Below are 7,526 nucleotides of genomic sequence, written 5' to 3' on the forward strand. Positions count from 1 at the left end.
ATTTCAATATTTTTGACTTGAAATTTAATGAGCTGTTTGTACATTGAGTGAAAAATTGTGATGTTTTGATTGTCACACGTGCACAAAGAAAATCAACTTTAAGAAGAAAATTAAAAACATTTTGATACAAATGCAATGTTTGTGTCACTATAAAAATGGGACCTGCTTGGCACTCAGCAACAAAGGGTTGGAGTTGGGGGTTAAATCACCAAAATGATTCCCGGGCGCGGCGCCGCTGCTGCCCACTGCTCCCCAAGGGGATGGGACAAATGCAGAGGACAAATTTCACCACATCTAGTGTGTGTGTGACAATCATTGGTACTTTAATCTTTAATGAATTACTTACTTGAATGCACATCATTTATTTGCTCCAAACATGGGAACAGATTTATCTAAAGTACCAATGAGGCATATTTTTTTTATATTTTCTAATTTTCCAGCGAGGACACCAGACATTTTTCATGTAGATAAAGATAAAGAATAATCATACTGAGAGGCGCTGTAGTACTCTGAGCTAATGTTTATTTTTGGAGGAAGCCAGCATTTTTGTTTGGCAATAAATATATTTTAATGCTGAATAATGACTGCAAATATGGTGGATTATACATCCAAGATCAAAATCTAACAAAAGAGAAGGCGATCATACTTTTAAAACCAAGTTTTCCTGGAGAAACATAGGCACGTGTACTTCGGATACAGATTCAAGGTAAGTAAATAAATGATACTAAGAACTATTTTTATGACGTGTTTATGGCAGTCAATATTTTTTTTGTTTTTTTTTGTTACCCTCCTAAAGAGGAACTGCACTCATTCAACATCTTCATAAGAGACAAGAAGACAAAAGGTTTTTTGTTTTTGTTTTTTCGCTTTCTAACATGTAAACATAGTCTCATTCTTGGTTGCTAGCAATGCAACTAATTGGAGCAATCAATTCTTCTTCTAAACCACTTTAAAAATGCATTCAAAAACCGTCAACAATACTTCATCTACGTTCCATAACCTGTATAATAACCAAACTGTAGCGACATTGTTATTGTAAGAGCGAACAATGAGGAACTCTTTTTTTAGCATACTAACACATGGATGTGCTACGGTATTAGCCGTAGAAGCTAACTACGGAAAGAGATAAGCTAACTTCTAAGTCAGCACTAAACACGTTTGAGTTCGTAATGTACGACACGTTTGTAATGCAAAAAGACACCAATCTGTACTGACTGAAAAACATGAACAATCATATTACAGTATCTGTAAAGTATTAGCCCACATTTCATGTTTTGTTTGTACACAGCGAGACAGACAACGTGTGCTGCTGTCGATATGAAAGGTGTCTCACTCAATGGACAGTTGTCTCTTTGTTCCAGCTGGCCAGGGAAGTTTTTTTCCGGTTAATTATGGGTAAGCAATCCATTTATGTCGAAATAGCTTGGCTTCAAGTTCCACATTTTGCAGCTTCGATTCGCTTTCACCTCACTCTCTCAGCTTCCATCTGCTCCAACGTCTCACTCTTCCTTACAGAAGCCGTAATTCATCCTCCATAAATTCATATTAAAAAAGATGAAGATTGTGAATCCTCATTTGTCCATTTGCTGTTTGTTACCAAATCTGCCTGGATTCAAACACACTCGCATGTTTGTATCTTGAAGGGATTGTTGCCAGAAGTCAGACGTGTGCTGCTATGGAAACGGAAATTACACAAATATGCTATACATTGAACATATCACATGATTACATTAGTAACGTGACTGTTACTACATTATATATATTGACTTGCAGTGTGTATACAAAATGTTGATGGGGGTTTTAAAGTTGTTTTAAGGCTACAAGGGTGACTCTCATTAGCCGCATTTTCCAAGTCTATAAAATTATTTTAAAAAATATATACTGTATGTGTTTTCCATCCATCCATTTTCTACCACTTATTCCCTTGTTTCTCATAATGATTGTAAACAATCGGCAAAATTCCAAAAAAAGAGTTGTTTATTGATCAGAGCATATTGATTTGTTTTGAATATCACCACATATCACTGAGAGGATGTGTTTTCCCCCCAAAATAGAGAAACAAATAATTAATCAATACACTTTCTATAATCTCTAACATATAATGTATTGATCAGTGGATGATTATCTAGCAGCTGTCATGTCTGTGTTGATCTTGTTTTTGTTTTGCTTGGTTTTTGGACACTTTTTAGTTCTTGTCTTCACTCCCTTGCTTTGTCACCATAGCAACCATTAGTTTCACCTGGTTCACATTGTCATGTCACGCACCTGTTCACGGTTAGTCACGCACCTGTTTTCACTTATCATGTCACTATATAAGCTTTTCTGTTTCTGTTGTTCGTCCTGGCGACATCACACCTTCTCCACACAAATTTATGCTCTGCACCTGTTTACCATAGTTCTTGTTTCATCTCATGCCAAGTAAGTTTTGATTTAATGTTTATAGTTTTTATGCCCAAGTGCATGTCTTTTGTTTCATAGTCTAGTTTTCTACTTCCGCATTTGTGCGCGCCTTTTGTTTGTACCTTTTTGTTTGAGTTAAAATATTAAACATGTGTTCACCTGCACGCCACGTATGGTCCAATTAATTTGCACCACGGGAGAGCAAACCACGCCACAGACCAAGTCTTGACAGATGTCGCCAGCATAAGATTTCTCCCGCAAGATTGGACAAAGGAACGTGGGAGGTCCTGCGCGCCATGGAAGCCGAGTCACTCCGCCATTCCCCCATGGAGCGCAGGGATCTCATGTGGGGTCCGACAGCCTGCCCGGCTTAGCCAGGATGACATCACAGACCAGGATTTTTTTTTTTGAACTCTTTTTCTTCTGATCATCCGCCCCCAGCAAAAGACTCTAAGTCCAAGATAGAGCACTATCAAAACATGTTTTTAGAAATAAGAGCATGTCAATCACAGTCACCCAGTTTCCATGTCCCGCCCCCCAGGACTCAAGTCACGCCCATGTCACAACAAAAAAAAATTCTCACTCAAAGTCCCAGGTAGAAAAAGAGAGACTTTTGGACAGTTTGGAGGGGAGGATTCTGCCCCCCTTCCGACCTCCCTTCACCCACCCCAAAAGACGGTTCCAGACCGCGGGGAGCGCGTCTGGGATCCGCTCCTTGAGGGGGGGGGGGGCTAGGGCTGGGAATTGTTCAGGTGGGGTGGGTCAGCTTCGCCATGCCAAGCCACAGCCTCCAGCTCGGCCACCACCACCTGAATTTCGTCATGCCAAGCCACAGCCCCCAGCACGACCACCACCACCAGTCTTTCGACCTGCCAAGCCACAGCCACCAGCACGGCCCCCACCACCAGTCTTTCGACCTGCCAAGCCACAGCCACCAGCACGACCCCCACCACCAGTCTTTCGTCACGCCAAGCCACAGCCTCCAGCACGACCCCCACCACCTGTCTTTCGACCTGCCAAGCCACAGCCACCAGCACGGCCACCTCCACCTGCTCCACGCCCAGCTCCACGCCAAGCCCCACCATGCCAAGCGCCACCAGTACCTGCTCCACGCCAAGCGCCACCAGTACCTGCTCCACGCCAAGCGCCGCCAGTACCTGCTCCACGCCAAGTGCCGCCAGTCGCAGCTTCACGACGCCAAGTGCCGCCAGTCGCAGCCTCACGACGCCAAGTGCCGCCAGTCGCAGCTTCACGACGCCAAGTGCCGCCAGTCGCAGCTTCACGACGCCAAGTGCCGCCAGTCGCAGCTTCACGACGCCAAGTGCCGCCAGTCGCAGCTTCACGACGCCAAGTGCCGCCAGTCGCAGCTTCACGACGCCTAGTGCCGCCAGTCGCAGCTTCACGACGCCTAGTGCCGCCAGTCGCAGCTTCACGACGCCCAGTGCCGCCAGTCGCAGCTCCATGACGCCCAGTGCCGCCAGTCGCAGCTCCACGACGCCCAGTGCCACCAGTCGCAGCTCCACGACGCCCAGTGCCGCCAGTCGCAGCTCCACGACGCCCAGTGCCGCCAGTCGCAGCTCCACGACGCCCAGTGCCGCCAGTCGCAGCTCCACGCCAAAACCAAGCACCCCCAAACCAAGACCAAGTCCAAGCACCGCCACACCAAGTCCAAGTCCAAGACCAACCACGCCAAGTCCAAGACCAACCACGCCAAGTCCAAGGCCAAGACCAACCACGCCAAGTCCAAGACCAAGACCAACCACGCCAAGTCCAAGACCAAGACCCCTGCCAAGACCAAGACCCCCGCCAAGACCAAGACCCCCGCCAAGACCAAGACCCCCGCCAAGACCAAGACCCACGCCAAGACCAAGACCCTCGCCAAGACCCGCCACGCCAAGCTTCGCCGCCTGACGCGCCACGCCAAGCTTCGCCGCCTGACGCGCCACACCAAGCTTCGCCGCCTGACGCGCCACGCCAAGCTTCGCCACGCCAAGCTTCGCCGCCTGCCATGATGACGACACGCCTGCCTCCTCGTCTGCCACGAAGGTGGCCACTGCCTGGTCGTCCGCCACGCCAATTGCGCCCACCTCCTCATCGGCCATGGATATGGCCATTCCCGGGTCGCCCACCTCGTCAGGTACAGCGGCGGTCTACGCGTCGCCGCCACCTGATCCTGCCTCGGTGGATTCGGGGCCACTTGGCCTGGCGACCCACCGCCATGTCCCCCTCCCGCCCTCCCATGACTCTTGATCCTGTTTTATGTTTTGTTTTTTGGACATCTGGGATCTGTCCGTAAGGGGAGGGGCTCTGTCATGTCTGTGTTGATCTTGTTTTTGTTTTGCTTGGTTTTTGGACACTTTTTAGTTCTTGTCTTCACTCCCTTGCTTTGTCACCATAGCAACCATTAGTTTCACCTGGTTCACATTGTCATGTCACGCACCTGTTCACGGTTAGTCACGCACCTGTTTTCACTTATCATGTCACTATATAAGCTTTTCTGTTTCTGTTGTTCGTCCTGGCGATATCACACCTTCTCCACACAAATTTATGCTCTGCACCTGTTTACCATAGTTTTTGTTTCATCTCATGCCAAGTAAGTTTTGATTTAATGTTTATAGTTTGTATGCCCAAGTGCATGTCTTTTGTTTCATAGTCTAGTTTTCTACTTCCGCATTTGTGCGCGCCTTTTGTTTGTACCTTTTTGTTTGAGTTAAAATATTAAACATGTCCTCACCTGGACGCCACGTATGGTCCAATTCATTTGCACCACGGGAGAGCAAACCACGCCACAGACCAAGTCTTGACAGCAGCCCATTATTTTGTACACGCTATCTTTTTAACACACACGCACTCGCCGAACTAGAAGACAGTAAATCTTTAAAAGGAACACTGAGCAATAGGAGTTTTGAGTATATGAAGGGTCAATCAATCCATTGACACATTCCATGCCCTAAGTGAGAAAGCTCCTTCTCAAAAGAAGGAGAAATATTGCCAGACTTTATGACAGCACTTTGTTTTTCTTTGCTTGGAGCACAGTTTCCCAGCAAGAGAGGAATTATTGAATTTCATGAACTAATAAACCTCAAAAGGAAAATCAATGGGGTAGTTGACTGCTTTCTAAAAATGTTTAGACTGACTGCCCAAGTGTAGAACCTGTCTGGATTTAAAACTGCACATTAAATGTCATTTCATCTATATTACAAATATATGATTGAGACTGAAAATAAAAAAACACTAACAAAACATGTGAACCAGCTGACAAAGCTGTAGTCTAACGAGTTGGAAGGTCCTATTTTTCATGTAAGTTTATACAGATATCCTTAAAGGGGAACTGTACTTTTTTTTAAATTGCCTATCGTTCACAATCCTTATTAAAGACAAAGTTTTTTTTTAAATTTTGCAATCTAATTTGTAATATTGTTTTTTCTAGGCAACTAGCAATGCAGCTAATGGGAGCAAGTCATTCTGCCTCTAAATCACTGCAGGGCAGGCTGGGCTACAAAGAAGCCTGATTGGCAACCTGAGCACACCTGTTTGTGGTTGCCAATCAGGAACAGGTGAGGGAAACAGTGCTCAGGCCAGAGTGGCGTAACCAGACAGAAAGTGAGCAGAAACAAGAAACAATGCAGAGAATAGGGAAATTGAGGGTTCCTGGTTCCTAGTCACTGCCTTTGTGCCCTTGGGCAAGACACTTTAACCAGCTGCTCCCAGTGCCACCCACACTGGTCAGAATATCGCTTAAAGATATAGATAATGGGTTTCATTATGTAAAGCGCTTTGTGTCTCTAGAGAAAACCGCTATATAAATATAATTCACTTCACAGGAAAATTTCAGACCTGTCGTGACAAATTGTGACAGCTCGTGTCCCTGCAATTACGTTTTGCTTGATGGCGGCCATGTTTTTCAACCAATCTTGCTCACCTTTGACATACAAGTGCTCGTCAGTCCCTTAAGTGTGTACCAAATTTCAAAAGTGATTTGGCTAAACACCTTGAAGGGGAACTGCACGTTTTTTTATTTATTTTGCCCATCGTTCACAATCATGAGAGACATGATTACGGATGTATTTTTTTAAATTATGAATTCTAACTTGTAAATAAATGTAAAATAAAGTCTTCTTACAACAGAGCCAATAGGAAGTCCTCTATTCCGTCAATAAAACCCAATAAATAACCATCCAAAAAGCACCAACAATACTCCATTTACATTTTTGTGACTTGAGTATTAACCAAGTATTAGTGATATTTTTATTATAAGCGCTAACGCAGACAAACTATTTATAGCGGTGACGTTATCACTAGCTTGTGTGGCTATATCAATCCTTTTCAAATAGTGGGGTGGCACTTGTTACCTCAAGGAACATGCTTTTTTTGCCGTATCGGAATATGATGAAGCATTTGTAGTACTTGGCTCCACCGTAACCACATAGTAGGAGAAGAGGAAAGACTGGTGTGTTGTTTCCTTTAATGTTAATAAAAGTATGTTATGTGTGTAACAGAAAACATTTGAGAAGCACTGTGGCTTTATTGACATGATCGACTGATAAACTGCTTCCTTGCTTGTCAAACTTTATTCTCGATCATAAATCATGCCTCTCACCTGGGTGATAGACGGACCAAGACGCATTCCGTACCGTATTGGTACACTTTGACAGCCAATTTAGACCCAGTAATGGCGAGGACGACACAAAAAGATGCTTGGTTCCACCCCTCTTTTCTTGTTGGCTCTCATAAAGTCTGCAGTGAGAAGTAATCAGTGATGTGGTTAGAAAAAAAGCGAACGCTGTGATGCATTTTTTAAATTCATGTGCCTGTTACTACATTACATATATACTTACATCATGTATATACCATCTTAATGGAGGTGTTTGGATGTTTTTTTAAGGGCTTTGTAGGCAGAATGGAGCGGCTCCCATAGGATCTATTGTAAGCAGACTTTAATCGCATGTATTTAATATTTAGAATGCATTAAAAAATAGTACATCTGTCATCATGTATTTCATAATGATTGTGAACGACAGGCAAAATTCCAAAAAAGTGCAGTTCCCCTTTAAAGTAACAATGTGGGTTTTTTTTTTACAGCACATTGAGCTGTGTGGAGTTTCAAGGAATTTTGACTTATGGGA

Source organism: Entelurus aequoreus, linkage group LG02 (genome assembly GCF_033978785.1).
Source record: "Entelurus aequoreus isolate RoL-2023_Sb linkage group LG02, RoL_Eaeq_v1.1, whole genome shotgun sequence".
NCBI lineage: Eukaryota > Metazoa > Chordata > Actinopteri > Syngnathiformes > Syngnathidae > Entelurus > Entelurus aequoreus.